At 42.2% G+C, this 12,481-nt stretch overlaps 1 protein-coding gene across 2 annotated transcripts in view; it reads right to left on the reverse strand.

Annotated features, from left to right (window-relative positions):
* The window catches only part of STXBP6 (syntaxin binding protein 6), a 238,803-nt gene that overhangs the window by 168,261 nt on the left and 58,061 nt on the right, over positions 1 to 12,481 (reverse strand). The window lies entirely within an intron of this gene.

Genomic DNA, 12,481 nt, shown 5'->3' on the forward strand with positions numbered 1-12,481 from the left:
AGTGGGTCCTATTTCCCAGCGCTCCTCTGTATATATAGTTGCCATGTTCTGGACCCTTGACAAATTCTCCACATTTCTCTTCAGCCAGAGTGGACACAGAATTCTAAAAAAAAAAAAAAGTATCTGACTAATGCTAAGTATTTTGGAAATGTTACCCAGTAGTTCCCACATGTTACGCTCCTGTGGGTAACTGGCAATGTGTGCCCAATAATTAAGAAGATAAAGCAGTGTGTTGCTGACTCACCATGAGTCCCTCCTCTCCCCACCACCAAACTCACATATATACAGTCCCCATGTTATATTTAGTTTTCCAGAAGTTATACCTCCCTAATGGTCTTAATTCTGCTTATTTGTGTCTATTATATTCAAGATCAGTCTGAATTTTAACCCTTTCATCCAAAAACCCGACAGCAACTTGAGTAAATGTTTTCTATCCCATCATCCTAGTCACAGACTGTGTCTTAATCGGTAACCAACGTTTGTTTAGCTAACCAATCAGAACTTAGAGGTGCAGACAGGGCCTGTGGGTTGGCCCCACGGGTCGTACAGAGTACTCAGAGAGCCTGTAAATGGATTAAGAGCACAGCTATACATGGTAAGAGCAGCTCAAAGTGTTGGCCAGCCTGCTATAAAATTGAGCCAATTGGCAAACACCTACTATGCGCCATTTCTAGGCTCAGCATTAGAGATACAAGAAATATTTAGGGCATGGTCCCTGTTCTCCAGGAGTTGACTGCTGACTACATCAAAGGTTTTGCTTTATGAGGGAAAAGCAGAGAATCATCCTTCCCAATGTAAGATTCGCAAACGATACCAACATAGCTATCCATCAGCAATTTTGTCGTAGGAAAGACATATATTTAAAAGGAGCATTCCTCTGGCTAAAAAAAAATTTCTCCTAGTTTCGATTCTATAACAGAACAGGTTTTCTGAGTGGCACCAAGAATAAAAAATACAAAGTGTTGCTTTTTATTATATCCACCAATATCTCCACGACATATTATAGAATTCTATACCCAGATCTATTTGCGCTCTGATCATGACATTTTATCATCACCACCAGGTTCTTCATACTGGCTGAGAACATTATGACAACCGTGGAGGGGGCCTGGGGTCAGTGTGCTGACCACCAACTGATACCCTGCGATTTCGTAGAAGTTAGCAAACAGAATCCACCCTTCCCCCCACCATCATTTACCTGGTGACTTTCCTAGGCAGGGTGTTATCATTTACAGGGACATTTTTAAAAAGAGAGAGAAACAAGGCCTCTCACTTTTCACCCTTTGGGGACATGTGAGAAAGCAAGCCAGCGGGAGCACAGCAGCTTCCAACATTCTATAAGCAATGCAGAAAATGCGTCATATCCCAAAACTCACCAGGCATTCTCTGACCAGTACCTTTCCAACTGTGGTATGGCTCTTGCTTTCCTATCCTGGGTTCACATTTTTCTAAAATTGTGGTTAAAAGTAATAAAAAGCTATCATTTGATTGTGATTGTGTACAATTTGCCAGAAAAAAAAAAAGGAGCATGAATGTTTTACCAAACTCTTAGAAAATTCTGTTCTTCCTTTGAGAAACTGTTAAGAAATGGAAATGACATTTTACTATTTTTGTTTTTAAGACTTATTTATGTAGAGAGAGAGAGAGAGTGCACACATGTGCACGTGTGTGAGTGTGTAGGGAGGGGGCAGAGAGAGAGGGAGAGAAAATCTCAAGTAGATTCTTCAGCGAGCATGGAGCCCGACAGGGGGCTCAATCTCAGGACCCTGAGATCACAACCTGAGCCCAAACCAAGAGTTGGATGCTTAACCGACTGGGCCACCCAGTCATCCCCCCCCCCTTTTTAATATACTGATATTCAATCGCTAAGGACAATAACAAACAAAGCATGACTAAAACTAGCAAAGACAAAACCAGTAACTTCACTGAGCACAGGTTTTGGAATCAAAACAAATTGTGTTCAAATTCCAGCTCCAATACTGAAGACTTACATATGACTGGGTAAATCTCTTAAAATTCCAGACCCTTAGTTTACTAACTGCAACTTGGAGAGATCTTCACCCACCTCATGGAACTATTGAAAGAATTAAATGGAACAGTATATGCAAATCTTTTATTCTAGTGCATGAATCATAATACACTCTTAAAAATGGAAAATTTTAATTAATTCTCCTACTATAGTATGAAAAATAAAAGACCCTTTGAGCTTATAGAAACTGAGTAAATGTAGCCATCCATACCAGAAGGGATTTGTAAAAGAGAATCTCAACTTTACCAAAGCTTTTTCCTCATTCATGGTATGAAACTCTCTAAATATGGATATGTGGTCTATTTTATGAAAGGCTCTGTATTGTTTTCAGGATGAGGAATTTATAGACTTCACCCTCAGGAAACTCATTCCTAGGAGATTGCTAGATGCATTCTATGAGAAACTGTCAAAAGTTTTTGTCCAGGACAATGATATTGGCAGCCCTACCCAACTGCATGCATGTGTGTATGCTTTTAACACCATCCTGGGGATAAGAATGTACAGTGGAATTTGTGTTTTAAACAATTCTCTAACTGGTTCTCATGCAGCCATCCTGACACCTAATTTAAAGCCAACGGCCTAACGAGGAACTATGGGATGGAAAGGAATGTACTCTTAGGAAAGAATACAGGAAGAGATGTACAGAATTTTCTCTCTAGATTCAAGCAAGTGGCTTTATTGGGTCTTACCTCTTGTTGGTAAACCAATGTCCAACCCAAGGCTGGGACCCCCGATGTAAGAAAACAAGATGAATACAGCATCAGAGGTATGCCAATGACCATAGGTACTCTAATCCACATCGTGCTGAAGGTAAGAGGACATGCCACCCCAAAACAGGCCACCCCAAAAATATGCCACTTCAATATTTTGATTATCTTGAACTGAAGGCATCTGAAAAACAGCAAATGCGAGCAGAGGCTTTGTCTGAGCTCCCCACATCTGCTTTAAGACAGATCCTCTAAAAGGAACTCAGTAAGTCTCCTTTCCAAGAGTTTCATCAACCAGAGAAGATGGACGCTTGTCACAGAAGAGGAGACTAGAAGAGGACATCACACCCAGGACAGATTTTCTCACAAATTATCATATTTCCCATTTGTTCTTCTAAGGGTGCCCTCGATCTTTCCTAAAAATCATTTACTCTCCCCTAAGAGGCCTACATCCCTGCTCCCCTTTCCCTATTGGGATGGTATTTAATCCTGAATTCCAGGGATTTTCAGAGAGTTACTCATTCTTCCCTGGGTATCTCCCATGCATCCATGAGGTATATGTGCTAATAAACTTGTTTTTCTCTTATTACTTTGTCTTTTATTATAAGGGTCTTCACTAAGAACTCAGAAGAGTAGAAGGAAAATTAGCTTTCCTCCCCTACAACCCCGTGAAGTTTTATCTCTTCCTGGTCTACAGCTTCTATAGGCTATAATTACAAAGCTTCTCCATCCAAGAAGCCAACCTACAATATGATTTGCAAGTCAAAGCAGTTGGCTGCCTTAAGTGGTAATTGTAGAAACTAATCTCTGTTAGTTTAATCTTTCCCAGGGCTTTTTTATCTATCTTCTTCTTGCTGTAAGCCACCTAATCCATATCTACTTTTGTTAGTATGTGGCTACTGTAATGGGGCCCTCCACCCCCACAAGTAAACGGGAAATGAGATTAACCTTCAGAGAAGGAGCTGTAAGCTCCTATGACCTCAGGATTCAGCAGATGAAGTACATAAGTAAAGCGTACAGATGAAAGATGTTCCACACTCCAACACTAACATCTTTGGTTTCCAGGAGTGGAACAGACACTTGTCCTCTGTGGTTAGGAGATAAGGAAGTGCTAGGGACTCCAGCAATTAAGACCTGTCGATGCCCTCACTCATAGTTGCCCTTTGTAGCTATCGTGCAGACTGGGGTGTAGCCTACAGGCTTCAAATATTTCTCACCTGAGAAGGAAGAGCCCCTTTGGTGAAATACAGTCATCTATTTAGCTTAATGTTATCAAGGCAAACTGATTCCTCTAACCTCAGGAACGTCCCTGTCTGGGTGCCACGTTTAGCATGCAAGCTTCCAATCACATTTTTGGCACTGGCTGTGCCAATACGAGCATTCTGGACTGGACAGCAGTTACGTTCCCATTATCAACGAGTAACCGAAATCCCCGGTTTTAGACATCACGTTCTTTAACCAGTGAATACGACTTGACCCTGAGGTGAATGCACTCAAAGCAAGCTGATATCAAGTTTCAGGATTCTCCAAGCTAAGGGTGAAAGTGATGTCAGCGTGGGAGACTTTGAGGGAGAATCAGCTGGTTTTCTCTAGTGCATAGGAACTCTGGTGAGGTGACCTCAAAGACTTAGAAATGAGAGAACTAAGGTTATCCTCTAAGGAGTTCTCCACACTGCCATTTTGTGTTTGAAAAAATTGTAGCATTTCAAACACAACTTCATTGTAGCATTTCAAATACAACTTCAATCTGACGACGCTTAATCACGCATCCAGCTCCCACTGCCTTCCTGGCTTTAAATCCACTTATCTAACCGCCAATGGAGCATTTCCACTGGGAGTTAACCTAGACTCTGCATTCCCGTAAGTAACCAATCACCAAGTTCTGTGGATGTGATGTAATCCATGTAAATTGGACTCCACCAGTTCCCTCTCATTCTCACATCCTCTGGTTAGGATTCTCATTAACATAGCCTGAACGATTCTGATGCCTCCTAAAACAGCCCCAGCATTGTTCCCATCTTGCTCACAAACGTCCCTCAACATTGCCCAGTATAATATTCTAAAGGATAAATAAGATTCACACTTAATTGTATTTGTTTCTTCTCCATGCCTCAGGTCTTGACAGAGAAACACAATTACCTTGACAAGAAGTGGGTCAACGTTGTAAGTACTGAAACCAAAGCAGAGAAATGTGAAGTTGCTTTCTGTAAACTCCACAGTATATCAACACTAAATGTTATGTCAGATGTTATTAAGCAATCATTAAACCTAAAAATAATCTTAAAAAGTTCATTTTGCTCCAAAATCCAGAAGTTGGTAGTTAGAAAACACGCAATGTGTTATGCAGTGAAAATCTATTTTTATGGTTTCATATATTAAGGCCAAACGAGATAACTGGAGGTCAAGTTAGCCCCTTTATAAAAGTTTATTCAGGTTAAGAGTTACTGATTCTAAATATGCAAAATTTCTACTTAGACAACTTCTCGAACTAGAACATCTTGAGGTAGTTCTCAAGATGAAAATTTCGGTCGCTCTACGGCATGCAAACGTGCAGAAAATTTAAATAAATCAGACAAAAATTTCAGTCCACCAGCCAATTGTTCCATGCAGTTCGATTACTACTCTAAACTACACATTTGTATTAGTGGAATCTAAAGAGGGAGTCTGAAATACCACTAAAATAGACAGATAACTTTAATCTGGTGATAACATTCAAAGCCGGAAATTGCGATCACTGTAAGTCCATCACTCTTTGTTCTTCATGAGAGGAACAAGGTCTGTGGAACGGGCTGTGTGGAGTGAAACCAGATGGGAACGCTGGACCAAGACCGTGGCTTTTGAAGTCTTATAAAGATCGGAACTAAATCAGCAAGTCATACCAGAAAAAAACCCAAAACAACAACAAAAACAACCCTCAAACCCCCCCCAGAAACAAAAAACCAAAAACCACAAATACCTCTAAAAGTATCCTGGAAGGAGCCGGAAACTTCCAAACAGGGAAAATGATGTGAATAAAAGTTAAAAATATTCTCTATTCTGCTGGAAAAATACTTGTAGATGGACATAGAAATACCATAAAGGACAAATTCTGAACAAAGGCCATACCTCAACATCTGAAGTGCCCCGGACCTGCTTACAGAGGGATCTGGGGGGCAAGGGCCTGGACTTGTTTTCTTGATGATATCCTTATTTATTCTGCTATATAACCAGTGCAGAACCACTGTCTTTGGGGTTTTCCTTCTGTATTTAATGAATTATTTATAAAATAAGACTCCATAAACATTTTTTGAGAGTACACGGTGGATACTCTCTAAAGCCCTAGGAATGAGTCACTGAGGTTTGCATAGCATCGCATGAGTTATAAAACACTTCCACGCTCAATTCCAAGTGTGGAATCAAGATAGCCGCTAAATGTATCTCCCGAAGTTTGCTTTAAGATTGTAAATTAGGATTTTTAGGCATATGTTTTCATGAATGGTAAACTATGCTATTTTTTAGCTACCCGTATTGGTCCACGGATTATGAGGAAGTTCTAATTTCTCTCACAGAAATTAATATTTGAATTAGAACTCCTCGAACCAGCAACTCTACTACTAGGGAAAATGATGTGAGCCTGTATGCCTGTGTGTATTATAAATGCATGCTTACCTCAGATTCATTTTTAAGAGCAAAACATTATAAAAAATCTAAATATCCATCAATAGCCAATCTGCACTGGTTAAACAGTATACCCACCACCTAACAGAATATTATATAGTCTTCAAAATTCATGGCATATATCTGAGAAAAATGACCATAACATAATAGAGTAAAAACAAGTAAGTTACAAAACAGAAAATGAGCTCATGAATTATAGGTGTGTATTTATATGCATAAAGAAATGTCTAGAAAATAGTTTGCCAAAATGGTAATATGAACACCTCTGGATTTTGAAACCAGAAAATAGTCAGAAATATATTCTGCAGGGCAGAATTCTTATTCCACCATAATCTGACTAGAGTGTTCCTTTAAACAGTTTGTTTTTGAGGTACACGCTTTCTCCTCAAATTGGAAGACATATCAAAATATATTTTATCGAGATCTAATTATTGGTCTGTCTTATCAGCTCCAGTTCAGACATGGTGCCAGGAATCCCAAAGGTGAAACTGGGTAAATTCCCACACTTTCAAAGAGCTGTGAGGAAAAGGAGCAAATGCTGTGAACATTGACAAGGCCCGGAAGGCATTTCGGTGAGAAGAAAATGGCCCCTTTCCTCTGGGCCAGTGCAGCTCCATGCCAGGGCCCATGGCCTGGTGAACAGAATACCAGCCAGGGGCGCCTGGGTGGCACAGCGGTTAAGCGTCTGCCTTCGGCTCAGGGCGTGATCCCGGCGTTCTGGGATCGAGCCCCACATCAGGCTCCTCCGCTGGGAGCCTGCTTCTTCCTCTCCCACTCCCCCTGCTTGTGTTCCCTCTCTCGCTGGCTGTCTCTATCTCTGTCGAATAAATAAATAAAATCTTAAAAAAAAAAAAAAAGAATACCAGCCACATGTCAGCTCGCACTTGCTCCCTTGCTTACACATCTTTGGAGAAGCGCAAAAACAGCACAACCACACACAGCAGCCTTGGTCGTGACTTACTTATACTTTTTAAGTGTATGAAACCTTTAAAAACCCTAAAATATAGTTTAACTCCTTAAGGAAAGGAAAGAAGGAGCTTTTTCCCCCACCATCAGGCTACCAAATACTATAAGACTTGGTTGGCTTTCTTTTCCTGTATATACTAACCCTTCTTGTGTAGGAGACATCATGTTCACAGGATCCTCCGAAGCCAGTGACTCACGTCTGCTTCAGTTATAAATCTGGACTATTTTCATCTCCTCTTTCCGTGTTTATATGTTCAGTAAGCACATTATTCTTGCTGGTTTAATATTCAAAGAACAAACCCTGTTCTACACCCAGACCCCAAGACCTGTGTTTACACAAGTTTATTTATATTGTGGGTGGACTTGTTAACCTTCTTGTCAATCATCATATCCCAACTTGAACAAATAAGAAGGCCAAAAAAACCCACCACCGCCACCATCACCACCACCACCAACAATGCTGCCAGAAACATGCCATTGGGAGGATTTTTCGAGGTGGTGCGAAGAGTTCACGAGTATCACCCGCTCTGAAGGATTCAGTCTATATTAGAACCACAACATTCACAAGTTTAAATTCCAAGGGCTGGTTTAAATTGGTTCTTCAGTCTCTATATACTGACGCTACAGTAACGGGTAGAAATAAAGCACCAGGGAAGGGCAGGCTGGGGTGCACTCATTGGATTATGACAGGGCTGTCAATCCACAACGGAAGCAGGCCTTAAAAACGAATTTAATCATATCAAAGAAAGAACAAAGGGTTGTGAGAGAAAACAAACAAAAGGAGCTCAAATTGTCGGCATGTCTCGATTTTTGAGCATTCATCACCATGGTGTCCAACAGCTAGTTGGCAGACTAAGAAAACAATCCACTGGCCTGGAGAGCAGTGTTGATAGCAGACCACATTGGCAATTGACAAATCTATTCCAACCAAATAGGGACAAAGCCACATGAGGATAGACAACGTGAAAATAAACAATTTTAATTCTGTGCTATGTTCTGCACTGCTTGCTAAATCAGTATGTTTCTTTTACTTGCACTGAAGAGAGAAAAGCGAGGCAAACACTAAACCCATGCATGAAAGAAAGTGGAAGATGTTAAAAGGGACAGCAGGCCCCAAACAGAGTCACTTGTGCTAAACCCCAACTTCAGCAAGCCAAGTTTAATACCTAACCTAACAGCTGTCTCGATCCCCCAGGAAGGTAACCTTAACCAGTCAACCAGGAATTACCTGGTCAGCATCACCCGTGGCCCTTACAATCCCCTCAGGACAATCTGCCTGAAACAATGCATTCTTTGCTAATGATTTCCTCTTTTAGCCTTCCGTCTTTCAAAGCCTTTTCCCTTCGATAGCTTGGTGGGGCTACTTTTTTTTTTTTAATAGGTAATTTATTTATTTGAGAGACAAAGAGAGACAGAGAGCGTGAGCAGGGGGGAGTGGTGGAGGGGCAAAGGGAGAGAATCCTGAAGCAGACTCCCCGCTGGCGAGGAGCCACACCTGGGGCTGGGGGGCGGTGTCAATCCCAGGACCCTGAGCTTATGACCTGGGCGCTCAAATCAAGAGCTGGCCACTCAACTAACCGAGCCACCCAGGCGTGCCCGTGGACCCACTTTCGTGGAGCCTCTTTTCTCTTCTCTTTCTTTCTTCTCTTTCTTTTCTTTTCTTTTCTTTCTTTCTTTCTTCCTTTCTTCCTTTCTTCCTTTCTTCCTTTCTTCCTTTCTTCCTTTCTTCCTTTCTTCCTTCCTTCCTTTCTTTCTTTCTTTCTTTCTTTCTTTCTTTCTTTCTTTCTCTTTTCTATTTTATTATATTATGTTAGTCACCATACAGTACATCCCTAGTTTTCAATGTAAAGTTCCATGATTCATTACTTGCGTAGAACACCCAGTGCACCATGCAGTATGTGGCCTCCTTAATTCTATTGCTAGATGGGATGCTGCCCAATCCGTGATCACTTAATAAAGCCACTGCGTCTTTAAATTCACTCCGCGGAAATTCTGTCATTTAACAATGACTTAGGTAGTAGTTCAGGTGCTTTCCTCCTACAGGAGGGGCTTGATTCACACAGAAGTTTATACAGAAGTTTTGGATTAGGGGAAAAAAAAAAAAAGACCAAACAGATCAACCATTAAAAACAAAGACACAAATGAATAAACTCTCCAGCAAACACAAGATGAGTCTTTTCTATCAGGTATTTGCTGACTCAAATCTCAGGTAATTATACATTCTCTCGATTCAGCTATTTCTATTTTAGGACAGACCTGAAATAAAACACTAAAAAGATAACAAGCCTTTTAAAAAGACCCTCCATTTTCGAAGTGGCCTATAAAACCCTAAAATATAGTTGAAACAAGTTTATATATTTTCTGCAAATCAGAGGAATGCTTCTCAAAATACTCTCTAATTCTAACATCAATTTTAAAACGGTATTTCTGACTTGGATCCCGGATGTGAAGAATATCGTCACTTTAGAATTTCTTGAGAGAGCGTCCGCAAGTTTTCTGTAATTGATATTTTATTGGTGTTACACTCTGACACGAAGTCCTTCACGGTAACGGGGGACAGAAGAAATGCAGCACATCTGTCCCCACTGTACACGTGTTTATCATGTCAATTTAAAAGGTAAGGCACTCTGCCCTTCAGTGTCTCAACTTCACATTGAAGATTTTCAAGAAGGTCATCAAGCTCATGAGGACCTGCTCAGGACTGTAACTTTAACTGTAATTGGTCTTCCCGATGGTCAACTTCATGACCACGTGCCTGTGCAGTATAATGTCACAGGTGCTGGAAAGATTCCCACCCAACCTCCAAAAGCTATCCCCATCAGCTGCCTCAAATTCTGACCTGAGATGCAAACACTTAGATATGGGGCTTTGGTATTTGAAAACCCTCACTAACATGTTTGTACTGGGGGTGGAGGACAAGACTGCACTTTACGAAAGAGGAAACAAGGCTCAGAGGAGTTCAGTAAGTTGCTCTAATTCACACGGCTTCAAAAGGGCAGAGTAGGGATTTGAACCTTGGAAGTGTTGATTCCACGAGCCTTTGCTCTGCCTCACTATCTCATTGCAGAAAGGGGAAAGGTCGGGAAAAGTGAGGCAGAGACGCATTCTAGGTAAATGAAAATAAATTCATCTCCTTCACAGTTTTACCTCTGATCGGCCCTGCTTTCTGGTGGACAAAATACTGTTATCATCTCTGCCCAGCCCTTACAAAGATAATGAATCAGGCTGTAGTTTGAAGTCATTCTTTCTGGCTATCTGTTCATCTCGGTTATGCATGTCATGCTGTGGAGTTGGCAGAGAGGACCACGTAGTCTAGTTAGAATAGAGCTTGTTTTGATTCCACAAATAAAAACCTGGGGAGTTGGTAACAGGGCAGCAGGGAGTCTACAGTAGGTCTGTCTCCGTAAACAGGACAATGCCCACCAAAGTCTCATCACAGCTGCTCACCACCCTCCTTCGGAGACCAGCAGTGTACAACAGGAGTCCACTCCTGGGAGGGTCTTGGATGGCTGCCACCAGGCAGTTTTATGAACCTTGTAGGCGATTTCCCAAACCGGAAGAGGTTTAATTATGAAAGGCACATATTTCAAAGGTTTCTGCTGGTTCTCAAGGGAAACTCCTCTTTCCACTTCCTTTGCTGTATTACCCCCCTCGGCATCTCAGAAGCACGGCTTGGACCCTCCTTGTTGTCTCCTTCCTCACACTCTCTCTGTGCCTTCTGTCTTTTGGGGCCAGTGCTTTGAGAAACCGGAGCTGCTTCCCTAGCAGCAATGCCCTGGCCTTCACAAAATTAAAAGGCTGGCAAGGGGAATTCCATCCATTTGACCTTATTGAGAAGGATCTCAGCAAGACCTCCCAAATGAGCTAACCAACAACGATTCCTTGACACCTTTTTGGGCCTCGCCCACCAGCAGCTTCTACCTTGGTTGAAAGGCATGGCAAGCTAGTACGCTGGCATTCTTAAGCTTAAAAAATTCCATAGCTGAAGTGATCTGAGTGATGGTCCAGCATACCAATTCTCTCTCTTAAATCATAAGAAAGCTGAAGTCCAGAGGGAAATTCCCAAATCATAGCAAGGCCACCACTAGGGCTGGCCACCGCTCTCCGCTTGGCTACAATGCTCTTTCAAGCAAAGTTATTACAGCCACCCAAGTTTGTGGAAGGTGAGAGCACACGGAATGCCAGGAGGGAGGTGGAGAGAGAGAGAGAGAAAACCTGATTTATCACAGTGAGGATTCTTCTCAGATTCACTCTTTTTCTTACGAATTGGCAAGAATTTAAGTATTGGACTAGAATACCTCTACCCATTGATTTCAAAACCTCAACTTCTGGCTATCACCTTTTATTCTCTTGACTTTTCACAGTTTATGCTTTCTCCTTTGGCTGTCAAGGCCAAAAGCAATGATGGCCAGCCCAAGTGGAACAGCTCGAGACAGTCCAAGAAGCACAGAATAGTTTTGGCCAAGTCCCAAGCTATAGGGCTCTGTGCTGACCCCAACTAACAGGAGGCCCTCCTCCCGTCTCAGTGGTTTGAGCCATTGGAAGGAGAAAACCCCAGGGCTAAGTCACGTGTCCACTGTCAGCCTGGGAATTAATACTCTGGCTTTGGGGGTCTCCTGAAGCCCATGCTAACCATGCCAAGGGCCTGGATCAATGACTGTTAAGAGTTTCTTAGTACCTATGCCAGGCCCTGGGAAACAACAGAACAGGAAAATAGGAATCTGTCAAGCCCAGCTCTGGTCTTTGGAACTGCACCCTTCAGCCTCAGTACAAAACCACCACCAGGTGCCTGCAATCTGTAATCAGTGCTCTATTAAAATGCTCTCAGAAACGCCGGAATTATCCTGATTTCCACATGCAGCTGCGCAAGGTCCTGTTGGGTAACTGAAAAGTCTTTACAGGTTCACTTGAGACTCCCTCGAAACAATAACATAGATCGCCTTGGTGAGGATCCAGCACCCCATCACTGGTGAAACCCCACGTGGGAGGAACGGGTAGGGAGGCAGGCGTCCTGCTCTGTATATCGCGATGCCACAGGAGAGCCTGCAAATCCAGGTCAGACTCCAGGTCCGTATGTAAATGCAGGCTCTGCCGCACTCAACCAGCTCTTCTGTCATTGAGT

Source organism: Ursus maritimus, unplaced genomic scaffold (genome assembly GCF_017311325.1).
Source record: "Ursus maritimus isolate PB19 unplaced genomic scaffold, ASM1731132v1 scaffold_36, whole genome shotgun sequence".
Classification (NCBI taxonomy): Eukaryota; Metazoa; Chordata; class Mammalia; order Carnivora; family Ursidae; genus Ursus; species Ursus maritimus.